The following is a 13,545-nucleotide window of genomic DNA, read 5'->3' as shown; positions in this document are numbered from 1 at the left end:
TGTTTTAAATAAGAGACAGTTTTAATTAACTGCATCATCTTGTTAAACATATTTCATTGTTGGTGTTGGATAACCTTCTTTACTTCTGCTTTGAAAGATAAGCCTCAACTCCATATGCTCTGGATGCCACATAACTTCTCTTCAAGGTCTCATATTTAGCCTCCAAGTGAAATCTGAGACAATAAATTAATTCAGCAAAGAACAGCTTTGTCTGATTTATCCGGAAGGTTCATACCACCCAATCCAACAGTACAGACAGCATAAGCTTTGTTCTCCAGTGGAAGTCATGAAAGATTGTAACATTATCAAATCATTCCTCCTGGTGTGTGTATTTAAAGGAAATGTGATCTGGAAAGTTAAGCAAGTTTTAACTAAAACTTTAAGGCATTTTGTGAGTGAAGGAGGCAAGCCAATAATGAGATGACACAACTGTATGGATTGAAAATTGTGCCACATTAATTAAATCTAATTTGCAAAGAGGGATTCCTGGGTGGCTCTTCCATTATGCCGGCCAGCACCAGCTGCTCAATGTAATCAGCGTGAATCAGGCAAAAAGAAACACTGTAGTGTGCCCAAAAGTCTTCCTTAGCCGGTCCTGGATGGGGCTGCACTCCCCCTGAAGGAGCAGGTTCGTAGCTTGGGGGTTCTCCTAGTACCATCTTTGTCACTAGAGGCTCAGGTGGCCTCGGTGGCATGGAGTGCTTTCTACCAACTCCGGTTGGTGGCCCAGCTATGCCCCTATCTGGACAGGGATAACCTAGCTTCAGTTGTCCATACTTTGGTAACTTCCAAATTAGATTACTGCAATGCCCTCTACATGGGGCAGCCTTTGAAGACAGTACGGAAGCTACAGCTTGTGCAAAATGCGGCGACCAGATTGATAGCTGGAACAGGGAGGTTTGAGCATATAACACCGATTCTGGCCTGCTTGCATTGGCTGCCTATACGTTTCTGAGCCCAATTCAAGGTGCTAGTTTTAACCTATAAAGCCCTACATGGCTTGGGATCGCAATACCTGATGGAACGCCTCTCCTGACATGAACCTACCCGTACACTGCGCTCAACATCTAAGGTCCTCCTCCGAGTGCCTACTCTGAGGGGAACTCGGAGAATGGCAACAAGGGAGAGGGCCTTTTCAGTGGTTGCCCCCCGACTGTGGGATGATCCCCCCGATGAGGCTCGCCTGGCGCCAACATTGTTATCTTTTCGGTGCCAGGTCAAGACTTTTCTCTTCTCCCAGGCATTTTAACAGCATTTAACAACGTTAAGTTTGTTTTTAATGGACCCCAGAATTGTTGTTTTTAAATGGATACTGTTTTTTTTATACTGTTTTTATGTTTTTAAATTTTGTATACTTTTAATGTTTACTATTTTAAATTGTTGTAAACCGCCCAGAGAGCTTCGGCTGTGGGGCGGTATATAAATGTAATAAAATAAATAAATAAATAAATAAATAAATAAATAAATGGGTGACTAGTTTAACCCCAACAGTGCACACAGGGATGGCGGAAGGGAGGAAGCTGTGCTTCAACAAAGCTGGGAGGTTGTCTCCATGGGCTAATATCACCCTCCTCCCATTGGTAGGGCCAAAGAGCCCCAGCAATGTATGGATTTTCCTGATGCATCTCTTCATTCCCCCCATACTGCAATCCCCCCCCCCATGTGGTCAGGCAAACCAAACTTGGGGTAGGACATTTCTCTTTGCAAGTTATATGGACTAAATATAAGAGTATTCCTCACTAAGAATTTATCAGAGTCAGTCCCTATTTTCTTTGGTAAATCACTGCCCCTGTTTTGGAGCCTTTTGGGAATGAATTATTAAAATGCTGTTAGTGTGAGTTGCTAGAGTTTTCTTTCTTCAGGTTCCAGCCTGCTTCCCTGAGCCTCTATTAAGGATGATTTAAGAACTTGTGAATTCTCATGTCAATTGACTAGGTATGCACAGGATCAGAACTTATTTAGCCACTGGTTTCCACAATTCCAAGAAACTCTCAAGAACTTATTGACTTAAGAAATGTATCCAAATATGTTTAAAACAGTGGATTTTGGGAGGAAATGTGTTCACAGATATGAATTTAAATACATATTTAATGCAAATTTTAATTGTAAATTAATGGGCTTATGAGAGAAGACACAAAATTGACAAGAAACAAATTGACCCATCTATCCTGTCTCCAGCAGGGTGGAAGCTAGATGTACCTTGTTTCTCATCTGCAAAGCAATACACATGTGCGCATGAACAATAAGACCCCATGTAGTGTGCAGCCTGCGATTTCATAAGCTACATCTGGTAAAGTTTATTTTGAACAGTTGACAACAGATGGTGGAACTATTATATATTTCTGATATATCTTTAAATAAAGAGCAAAGCTCCTTGTAGCTTTGAATATAGTGGATGACAGGCTGCAGTTGAGTAAATGCAGAGAGCAGACAGCAAGAGCGGTAGAGTCTTCAGCAACATGTAATTATGAGGAAATAGGACAGTCATCCTTGGTACAAGAACAGCAGTGTTACAATGTACCCCTAATTTTAATCTCTGGACTGTAGGTTAATATGAGCCTAGTTAGTTCACTGACCTTGTTCAGATGACATGTTAAGCCATGATGGTTAAGCATTTTGAGCTAAGCATTATGGCTTAGCATGACGTGAACCATGACTTTCATGTCGTGTTAATCATTGCTAACCATGGTGGCTACATAACCATGGTTTAAGCATGTTCACCTGTCACCACAAATGATGCCTCAGGATGTTCACCATCCCTATCCAGACAAACATAGCCCACCCAAACCAGTCTGCCTAGGGGAATGTGACCAATCGAACCGCAATAAAACCCAGCAAATCATTTTCTGCGAAAGAGTTAGCAGTCTAACCATGGCTTAGCATGCTGTGGGAACAGGCCCAACCTCTCAAAAGAACCACAGAACTGTTCAGAATACATACTTTTGGCTAATTCAAACCATCCTTTGTCACTGAAAAGAGAAACCCCATCACAGCCCTTCCTCACTGATTGATCCTTTGATATTGCTATGAAAAAATGTGGTGTGACCTTGTTGTGTGCTTTCCTCTTCTTATTTATTTATTTACAATATTTATATACCGCTCCCCATTCAAAATTTTAGAGCAGTGTACAAGTTGAAATAAAATGAAAACAGAATAAAACACCTCAAAAAAGTTTTTTAAAAGAAGCAACATGGAAGTGAACCGTGAACTGTGGCTGGTCATTAAGGAAAGTCTTCCTGGAACAATGATGTTTTCAGGAGGTGCCGAAAGGAATACAAAGTTGGAGCTGAGCCATAGATAATCCTCAAAAGGCGAACCCCAAACCACAAGCTGTTGGCCTTGGTGGCAAACTCACAGCTGTTATGACTAGTTTTGACTTGTTAGGTTTTAAGGAGCTGATGCCACAATTTGTGACCCAGCAAGCCAAACATGCCCAACTGCCAATTTTGGCTCATTAGAGGCTCAATAAAATGTCTGTTTTTACTCCTAGTGTCAGAATGAACACAAGTGGGTGTAGTTATGTTAAGCACTTCGCAAGTCTGCTGGCTTGAGTTAGGCTTGGTTGGTCTCACACATTGTACCGACTTGCCTTGCAGCTTGGTCAGTGTGGGATTAATGTGAGGATACTTGCAATGTTAGGTGCTGCCAAATTAAAGATGGGGGGGGGGCATATATAATTGACTCTAAAAGAATTATCTGGACACATTTCAATCCAATTTCCACCCTGGGTTTCAGCCTGAAATAGGGATGTGCATACAAACAAAACTTGTCAAAGTTCTCCAAATTCCACCTTGAAGGCCATTCTGTTTCATGTCCATACTGTGTGTTTTTCCTGGGGTGGGGGGCTGCACTAACATTTGTGCCTACTTTCCCAAATGAACACATCCATTGTGCGCATCTTTGAAACGCATCCTTCTCCCATTGATAGACGCATATCTGTGCACAAAGTGCGCGTTTTTCTGCTCACATTTCTCCAATGTACGCATGCCACTGAATGCATTTTTGAGGATCCACAAATGACAATGCCATGTATGGACTTCAACTTCAGATCGAGTTTGAGTCTGTGTTCAGTCTGACAGGTGAGACCTGAGTAAATCCTGATTAAAAATGAACCAAAAGGAATTTCTCATCCATCCCTAGACTGAAACAGCATTGGGTCCTCCCATGGATGACCTTTACCAGTAGAACAACAGGGGGAGTGTGCTCCTCTTCACAGAATTAGAATTGGAAAGACTTTAGAGGCCATCTAGTCAACACACATAACTCTGCCAATGACAGGATCTGCAATTCAGGATATAGCTACAGCATCCCTAAAACATGACTATCCAAAATACCTCCAGACACAGAGAGCCCACAACCTCCTAAGGCAAACTGCTCATTATGAGCAGTTATGACTTTTCTAATGTTTAGCTTAAATCTGTTTCCTGCCATTTCCATCCATTGGCTAGTCCTCCAGCAACGGAGAACACATCTGCTCCATTTCCTGCATGCTAGCCCTTCAGCTATTTAAAGAGACCTATTTATTTCTCCATATTTTATTTGCCAGTATTAATAAACCACTTATATTGGCCGGTTTCAAAATGGCACCCTAGTGATATTTTTTTCCTATAGGTTTAACATACCCAGCTCTCTCAACCATTCCTCAAAGGACCTTCTTCTAGATGGCTTTGCACTCACCTTAAAGGACCAGCTTCACAGCTTTGGAAGTGCTGTAGATACGTCCTTATGAAACTTGCTGAGTAAACCTCTGTGGCTTCTAGCAATTTGTACCAGCTTCCACTAGTTCAACAGCTGTGACCACTCCTGGGATCTGGCCATAGTTAGAAATGTTTTGAGTAGTGCTATGCTGAACATTTCTCCCATGAAAATCTCAACCATTCTCATTCAATTTGACAGGGAAGAAATTGCTTTCAAAAAGAAATTCAAAGGACAAGACATTTCAGAGAAATTCTCGTGGGTTTGGTTCAGGCTTCTCATCCTTACCTTGCTTATGAGATGACTGAGGAGTGTGTATGAATATCCTGTCTTTCATTGTACAGTCAGCTCTCTGCCAGCCTGTAGCCTTCTTGGCATTCACACTTCCCACCCAAGGAAAGACACCAAAAATTTACTCCTCCCATAGGGCCTTTTCAGATCAAGAAGTGCAGGTAGCCTGGGAGGCTGTAGAGCAATGGTGAGAGTTGTAATAGAAAGGAAAATGCAGACAGTACCCTCAGCCACCCCACCTCACTAAACCAGCCCTAAAAGCCATTGTGGTGGAATGATCTGGGATAGCTTCATTAATGGTCAAAAGTACCCTCTGTCAAAGCAGAATTTGGCAAATGGAGTTTAGATTACTGACTGTACTCCTGAAGTGGTAATAACCAGTCTAATTGCTGCTTTCAAAGCACCAACTGAATGACCATGCCATTTCATTACTGCACTAATGATGCTGCAAGATAGATGTTCAGTAGTAGAAAATGTCATCAGCCATTCAGCCGACATACACAGGAGAGGTCAATCTCATCCTGTAGTGACTGAATATGAAAGTGCTGTAATATACTTGATACACTGGAGAATTAGAGGTGGTTTTATTAATTTAAAGGCTGGGGTCAAGCACAAGTATATGCATACACATAAATGTTAGAGGTACTCACATATCACTCATACAAGACACAGATGTTGCAAAACATTCATAGAGTTTATCAGTGCTGTGTGATTATAAAGGATCAGGCACCAGCACAGCCAACGTGGCTCCCCCACCACCCTTCCTGGCTGAGGACCCTCACAATGAACCCTAACCCTAACTCTTTGCACTCAAGACAGCAGAAAAGAGGGAAAGGATTGTAGGGTCTATATTCAATTAAATATTTTATGAATCAATTCTACCCAATCTATAGAACCCATACACACTCAGCTGATGTATTACAGTTTGTATTTCTTGTTTTGTTATTCCCATTTGTTTTAGTTATCTGTCTGTTGAAAATACATATATGCCACCAATGATGGCAACAGAGAGGGTGTATCATGGTTTGCAAGGAACTGGCGCTTACTTCAGGGGAAACTCATCAGTTGGCATCATATTAGGAGTTCTTGCAATAGATTACAATCATGTCAGCTGTAGGTACACGGTGGGTACTTGTCACATCTGATAGAGCCTCAATCGGATGAAGTCACATCAGGGATAATCATAGAGTTTACAGGTTCAAGCATCAGATCTGCACTCCAGAGAGCTTCTATTGACTTTGGTCTGCATAGAACCAGGGGTGGGCAGCTGGCCAGTGTGGGTTTGGTGAGCAGTGCACAGTGCCTATCCAGTTTATTATAAAAATAAGTCAGAGCAGGCAAATGGAAGATACTCTGCTTACTCTTTTCCTGTTGGCTTCAGGTTGCCTGGCTGCTGATGCCTTCTGCTCTGAGAGGGTAATGGGCAGGTGGGAAGTCAGTGGACAAGGCCCATTAGCTTACCCCCTCTTGTCTCACCCTCTCTTGCTGCAGCTAGAAGATGGCTGGCTGCTGCTGGAATCTGAGTACAGAAGAATGAGGTTGGCCAGAACAGATTGTTAGAAGAAGCAATTTCCCTTCTGCAGACTATCCATTCATGTACACTAGGATGACCATATGAAAAGGAGGACAGGGCTCTTATATCTTTAACAGTTGCATAGAAAAGGGATGGTTGGCTACTAGAAGGAGGGCTTTCTCCGCTGTGGCACCCCGGCTGTGGAACGAGCTCCCCAGAGAGGTCCGCCTGGCACCTACACTGTATTCTTTTCATCGCCAGCTGAAGACCTTTTTTATTGTCTCAGTATTTTAACACCTAAATTTAAACTTTGCTGTTTTAATTCTGTATTTTAATCCTATATCAATTTCTGCTGTGTGGTTTTATCCTGGCTGTGCTTTTTATATTGTATTTTGTATTTCGGTTTTTAGATTGTTGGATGTTTTATTATGTTCTTAATGATTTTGATTTTTGTGAACCACCCAGAGAGTTTTGGCTATTGGGTGCTATAAAAATGTAATAAATAAATAAATAAATAAATAAATGGGAATTCCAGCAGGTGTCATTTGTATATATGGAGAACCTGGTGAAATTTCTTTTTCATCACAACACTTAAAGCTGCAGGTGCCCTGCCTTTTTTAAAAATCTGGTCACTCTAGTATAGCTCCTGCACCTTTAACTGTTGTGATGGAGAGGGAATTTCACCAGGTTCTCCATATATACAAATGACACCTGCTGAAATTCCCTTTTCTATGCAACTGTTAAAGATACAGGAGCCCTGTCCTCCTTTCCATATGTTCACCCTATGTACACATGATACAAACATTGTAAAACTCAGAGAGGCAAATATGCACTTCCCATATTCTGGGTGAATTGAACCATCTACCTGTACAAGTCAAGGCTTTGAAGTCAAGAAGACTTATGGGAAATGCCTATACATTTCAGGACTTTACCTGATCTTCTCAAAACTAAGGATGCAAAAAACAAAACAAAAAACCATTCACAAATTGCTCAAAAGTGCCCCGTTTGGAACCCCAAACTTGACTGGGAATTTATGTTCTCCGGAAATGTTTGCAAATTCCCAAACTTGCATTCAGGTTTGCCAAATGTACACTTTTAAAAATGCAGAACATAAAAAAAATCATGACTTTAAAAAATGCACAATTTGAAGTGTGCAGTTTTAAAAGGCAGCATTTTTACAAAATAATAATAATGCACTTTAAAAATACACACTTTTAATTCTGCATTTTCAAATGATGCATGTTCATGCTTTAGTCAATGGAGAGGGGGAATGCACAATTTTCCCTTTTTGAATGAACTGAAAAATCAGGTCACAAATGAGACTAGGGCCATAGCTAGACCTAAGGTTTATTCCTGGATCGTCCAGAGGTCAAACCTGTTCATCTAGGTGACACACAGGGGATCCAGTGCTCAGGCAGGGGCGAACCCTGGATGATCCCAGGATAAACCTTAGGTCTAGCTGTGGCCTGGGAGAGAGCCAAACTGAGCTTTGAAGCAAAGTTCAGAGAATTTCACAGAGCTTGAGCAACACTGGCCTTCCCATCCCTAAAACTCATCTGCTTACTTTTCTAAGGAAGTTCTGAACTTTTTCAATATCTTTAACATTGCTGCTACATTAATAGTGCATCTCCCCACCCCCAGTCTGCAGCACATTAGTTTAACTGGAAGACTTTCTGAAAGTTTAAATTAAGATTTTGAGTGCCGCTGAACTTTGGAATTACATTATCAGATATATTATACCAGCAGGTTGATGCCAGTAAAAATGCTAATTATTATTTAAGTCCAAATGTAAGTTGAGTTTTCAAAATGCAATAAAGTCAGATTTGCTAAGTATTTTTATAATGTCCTCCTCCAAATGTCATAAAATTTTAAGATACTAATAATTCTTCTTCTTCTGGCAGCATTATGAATTATGAAGAAAGCATATTCTGTCTTTGACACAGTTGTTGAAGGTTGCTTTTAGTGCAAGTAAAAGCAAAAGTTTCAGCACCCCATGGTCTGCAAATGTGACATATCCGGCATCACCTTAATTCTGAGCAATAAATATTCATTGAACATACTGAAGCGAAAATGCAAAATAAATGTTCAAAGGAGAGAACAGAGGGGGAAGAGAGATACATAGATATGACATTGAGATGAATTTATTTTACTTTATATATATTTTTTCAAAAATAATAATAACAGAAAACAGTGGTTAGAGTGCAAATCTATGCCTGTTTGTTTGAAAGTAAGTCCTAGTGTCTACAATGGGACTTACTCCCTAGTAAGAGTAATGCATATTTAATTTTGAGCATTATTTGACAATCTACAAATTTTCCTCCAAGCCTGACAGCAAATAGAACTCTTAAGAATCATGTGAAAAGGAACTGGATGGTATCTCTTCAGGCTGCAGGTTGGGAGATCTTCATTCCCCTATGAAGATCTCCCTACCCTACTCCCGGATCACATACGCACACAGATAAAAATGTATATTGTGGCTGATCTGAAATGAACCCATGGCTTGGATCCAGGCTTAGTCATACTAAGGCCTTAGCTAGACCTACCTTTTATCACATAACAGAGGGAAGATCTCGCATTGTGTTTAACGCAAGATCCTTCCTCCATTTGCACGTGACGTGCGATGACTTCAGGAGGAGAGGCGTCGCGCCTGCTATTTTTTTAAAAATTCTTAAAGAGGAAGGAGTACATGAATGCTCATACACAAAAGGTAAGTGGTTCTTAAAAAAATAATTTAAATTCCCGTTCCCCACCCTCCACCCTGATGGGTGCAGTGCTCCTGACGAGTGCTATGCCCCTTGCGTGGCTCCTGGCTCCACACGAGGAATCACGTGGAGCCAGTTCAACCTGCGGCAATGGGCCACACATTCCGCAGTCTTGGGTTCAGCCCGAGACTGTGGAAAAACTGGGGCCAAAGTGTAGGGCGAGATCCTGGGGCAAGGGAGGGATCATCCCTCCCTGATCCTGGGATCCCCTGTGGGTCATGTGGACACACAGTGACAATCTTGGGGTCCGCCCCTGGATAAATCCCTGTCTAGCTAAGGCCTAAGTTAGTAACAACTAATGTGGGTTGCATTCATTTCAAGGGGCCTTCTCTGAGTAAGTCTTGTTCTAACCCTATATATAGTTCTGTACAGCTTATCAGGATCCATGACCCAGGTGCACTCCATGTTTGCATCTTAAGACAGTGTACACATAGGAGCCAGCCACCTGATATAAGCTTTTGTGCACATCTATCAATTTTAAATTGAGTGTCAATAAGAACTGTTTGCTCTTATTGGAGTCAAAGTTCAATAATAATAATAATAATAATAATAATAATAATAATAATAATAATAAACCACCTTTATAGGTGTAGAAGAATATAGGACTTCATGGGATTGTTGTGAGCAAAATAAAAGGAAAAGTTCATGACTAACCGAATTCCCAACCTTTCAATGGCTCTATTCGAAGTAGGAATTTAGTTGGAGTCTACCCTACACATCCTAGTATAACACATTTGAAGAACATTGGGAGATGATGATGGTGATGTTGATTGGGTTAATTCCAGAAGTGCCCTTTTGCTATTAGAAAGGATTTTACTGACTTAGTGCAAGATGTGTGTGAGAGAAAAGAGCAACGTGATCCAGTGATTTGCTTCTGGTAAAACAAGGACTTGCATAACATCTCAAGATCTGTATTGTGCAAAGTCTTCCACTATGACTTCCATGACAGTTTGCAGAACAACATCACTGCCAGGATTTCTTCCACTAGTACATTTCTAGATCCAGGACCTCCCCCTCCTTTCCTCCTCATGCCAATGGGAGCAATATTGTTTAACAAATTTTGCTCATGGACCATGGAACTCAAATTGTAATGCCCCCTAATCCTTTTAAAATTTTAATCCCAGAGCTGTCCAGGCCCTCTGTGACATCTGAGCAATCAAGCCAATGGCATCTAGATGGGCAGTGTATGCAAATAACACAGAACTCAAGGAGACTATTATAAGGATGAAATAGAGGATGAGAAGGAGAAAAATACAGAACAGCACATTGATGTAGCTGGTTGGTTTATATGTTGAGTATAATATCCAAATTATGATAATGATTATGACAAAAAAAGGTGGGTGTGTTATCATTGTGAAGTCTCACTTCTGAAATGCTTCCATTTAACTAACAAGCAATACGAAACTGAAAGGGTTTGCAAAGGAAGTAGATTTTGAATCATTCACTTTGGAAAGTGTAGGGGTTCTTGTGGGGAATGTGGAGTGTGGGAAATAACGAGGCGGACACAAGATAGGGATATAAAAAGGGCTACATTTATTAATAGATCTGCAGAAAGGGTAAACCTAAGCGGGCATCTTCTCTACTCCAGCCTCATACCATTGTTTTATCGGGTGAGACATTCACATCCTGATAGTGGCGCCTCAAAGTTCTCCATCTCCCAGGCTTCCCTTTTTGGGGTAGGGGGAGGCCTTCCACGTCAACTGCCCCTCGTGCCATTGGCCTCTGAGTCAGTGAGGAAGGTTGGCCTCAAAGGTAACCCTTATCACCACCAGCTGGGCCATGGGGCTCGCAGCTGCGGAACCTCAGGCATTGCCGATCACTGCAATGGTGCTTCTGAGTGCTCACAGACCCTAACCCGCTCAAGATGCCCACACATGCCTGCCTATCAAATGTGACCAAATTGTTAAGAATGCCAAATTAACCTAACTATTTCTCCCCACCTGTCTTACAGTATGAAGTAGGCAAAAAACTCATAACCAATGAAAGATAATGAGCAAAAAAAATCCTACTCAGCTCCCAAAAGTATGACCAGCAAGCCCACACTGCCTACAGGGAAAGAGGGAACCACGCTTCAATGAGGAGGGGAGGGGCAGGAGCCAATTTATGGGCTTGGATTCCCCCTCCCCTCTCTGGTGGTGCCATGGGGAGGCTACTAATGGCATGCCTCCATGCCTCGTCTCTCACCCCCATCCACAATAGCCTTCCCACACCCTGGCTGCACCAAGCATTGAAGTACGACACTTCTTGATGTATTTTCTGCCTTTGACACCAAATAGAAATACCAGTCATTTGTTTTATCATCTATGATCCATATTGGCCAACTTTCCATTTAGTCCAATATTATTCTGAAATTGAAAACATATCTTGTCCCCAGATTGCCAAGTTCCAACTCCCCAAAATATTAATTTATGACAAGGATCATCAGCTTTAGCTCAGTTAATTTCAAATCCCAAGGAGCGCATTGAGATTTCATATGGTTTTTCCCTTGGTGCTAATTACCGGATTTCTATATTTATAAGGGAGCTGGCATCTCATGAATTTTACATTGTACTGATATCTCCATATGTGCCTGGTATCCCTCTAAATATAGCAAATAAAAAAAATGCAATTAGCGCCAGAAATATACATTGAAATATGAAGGTTGATAAATAAGTCAGACTGCTGTTTGTTTACGAAAGTACAAAGCAAAGATTTTGTTTGCTGCCCCCTGCGATTTTGATACTCTTATACTACTTGGTTAATTATCACAGCCTAATTGAAAGGTACTTGAGTAACCATTATATAACATACCACTCCAACTGGCTCTGCAAAATATTGTGCCTTGTCTTTATTAATCAAAGACATCTATAATGGAGATCTTTACATTTCAATGCTCTTTTGAAATAAAGTATTAGCCCATCCTACAACCATTTAGGCAGTGTGCAAAATAGAGCAGAGAAGTGAGACCTACAACAGAAATGTTGCAGTATGGCCTCACTTCCTAGCAAGAGCACTCCTGTTCTGGATTCCAGCAAGTAAGCTATGACTGCTCCTCCTTTAGGGGCATGTCTAGACGAGGGGAGTGGTAGGGTATGATCTCCTGATTTTATGATCACGAGATTGTCCCCCTCGTCTACAAGCGGCACGTGATGTCCCAGGAGGAAAAGGACATTGCGGCCGCCATTTTGGTTTGTGTTTTTTTTTCAATCAGAGAAGAGCGCAGGAATGCTCCTGCACAAAATGTGAGGTGTGTTTTTTTAAAAAAAACCCCTCCTGCTCCCCCACCCCACCCCCAATGGGCAGAGAGCTCCTGAAGAGCTCCGTGCCCTGCCCTGGTTCACAGCTCCTCGTGTTTACTCATGAGGAGCCACCACACGTCCTGTTGTCTCGGGATCATCCTGAGACTGTGGAAAAAACTGGGGTGGTAGTGTAGGGTGATATCCCAGGGAAAGGGAGGAATGATACCTCCCTGCTCCCAGGATGCCCTGTGCGTCGTGGACACACAGGGACAATCCTGGGGTGATCCCCGGGATATTGCCCCATCTAGCCATGCCCTAGGATATGGTAAGCTGTAGCGCAGGAGTGAGAAACATCAGTCCAATTTCCTGTGCCCCTCAGTCTAATTTCAAAAGCTCTCTGCATGTTCAAGCCCTCGCTGCTTCTTTCTCTCCATCTCCATGTCCTGATTCCTCTGTTGTGGACATCTCTACGCTGCTTGCCCCCTCCCACCACTTTTGTGCTGGAAGGGGTTCACACTGCCACAAGAATGTCACAAAATATTCAATAAACTGCTGTTTATAATAGGTAGGTACAATTTTTTCCCTCTGAATGTGGAAGTCCCAACTTTTTCTATACCCCAAAAGGTCTTCAAACAAAATACTGTATGTTTTTATTTTCACATACAGCTCAAGTAGGGATGGATGTATCTGTCAATTTCATTTCCCCTCCACCCTCCATTTCTCATTCTGGATTTAAGTTTGTTTCATCCTGATTCAGCATCAGTTCATCACTTTTAAAAAAGAAAAGAAAATCTGCCTGAAAATTCATACACATTTTCCTTATTTTTTTTTTTAAAAAAAATCTGTGCATTTATGTACACAATTTTGACCAGTCTATGCAAATTTTTTTGCAAGTAGTTTTCTTTAATATAAGACTGGTTTGTGTGATATTGTTTCACTAAACACATGACTGGGTACACTTTTCTTAATATGTAGATTTTTGAGCACATTTTCTTTTCTTTTCTTTTTTTTCAGAGAACTGCATTGCAAAATCCCAAGTAATGTGAATAACAGAAAAAGATCACTG

Source organism: Elgaria multicarinata, chromosome 7 (genome assembly GCF_023053635.1).
Source record: "Elgaria multicarinata webbii isolate HBS135686 ecotype San Diego chromosome 7, rElgMul1.1.pri, whole genome shotgun sequence".
Classification (NCBI taxonomy): domain Eukaryota; kingdom Metazoa; phylum Chordata; class Lepidosauria; order Squamata; family Anguidae; genus Elgaria; species Elgaria multicarinata.
Note: the sequence above shows the minus strand (reverse complement) of the source record.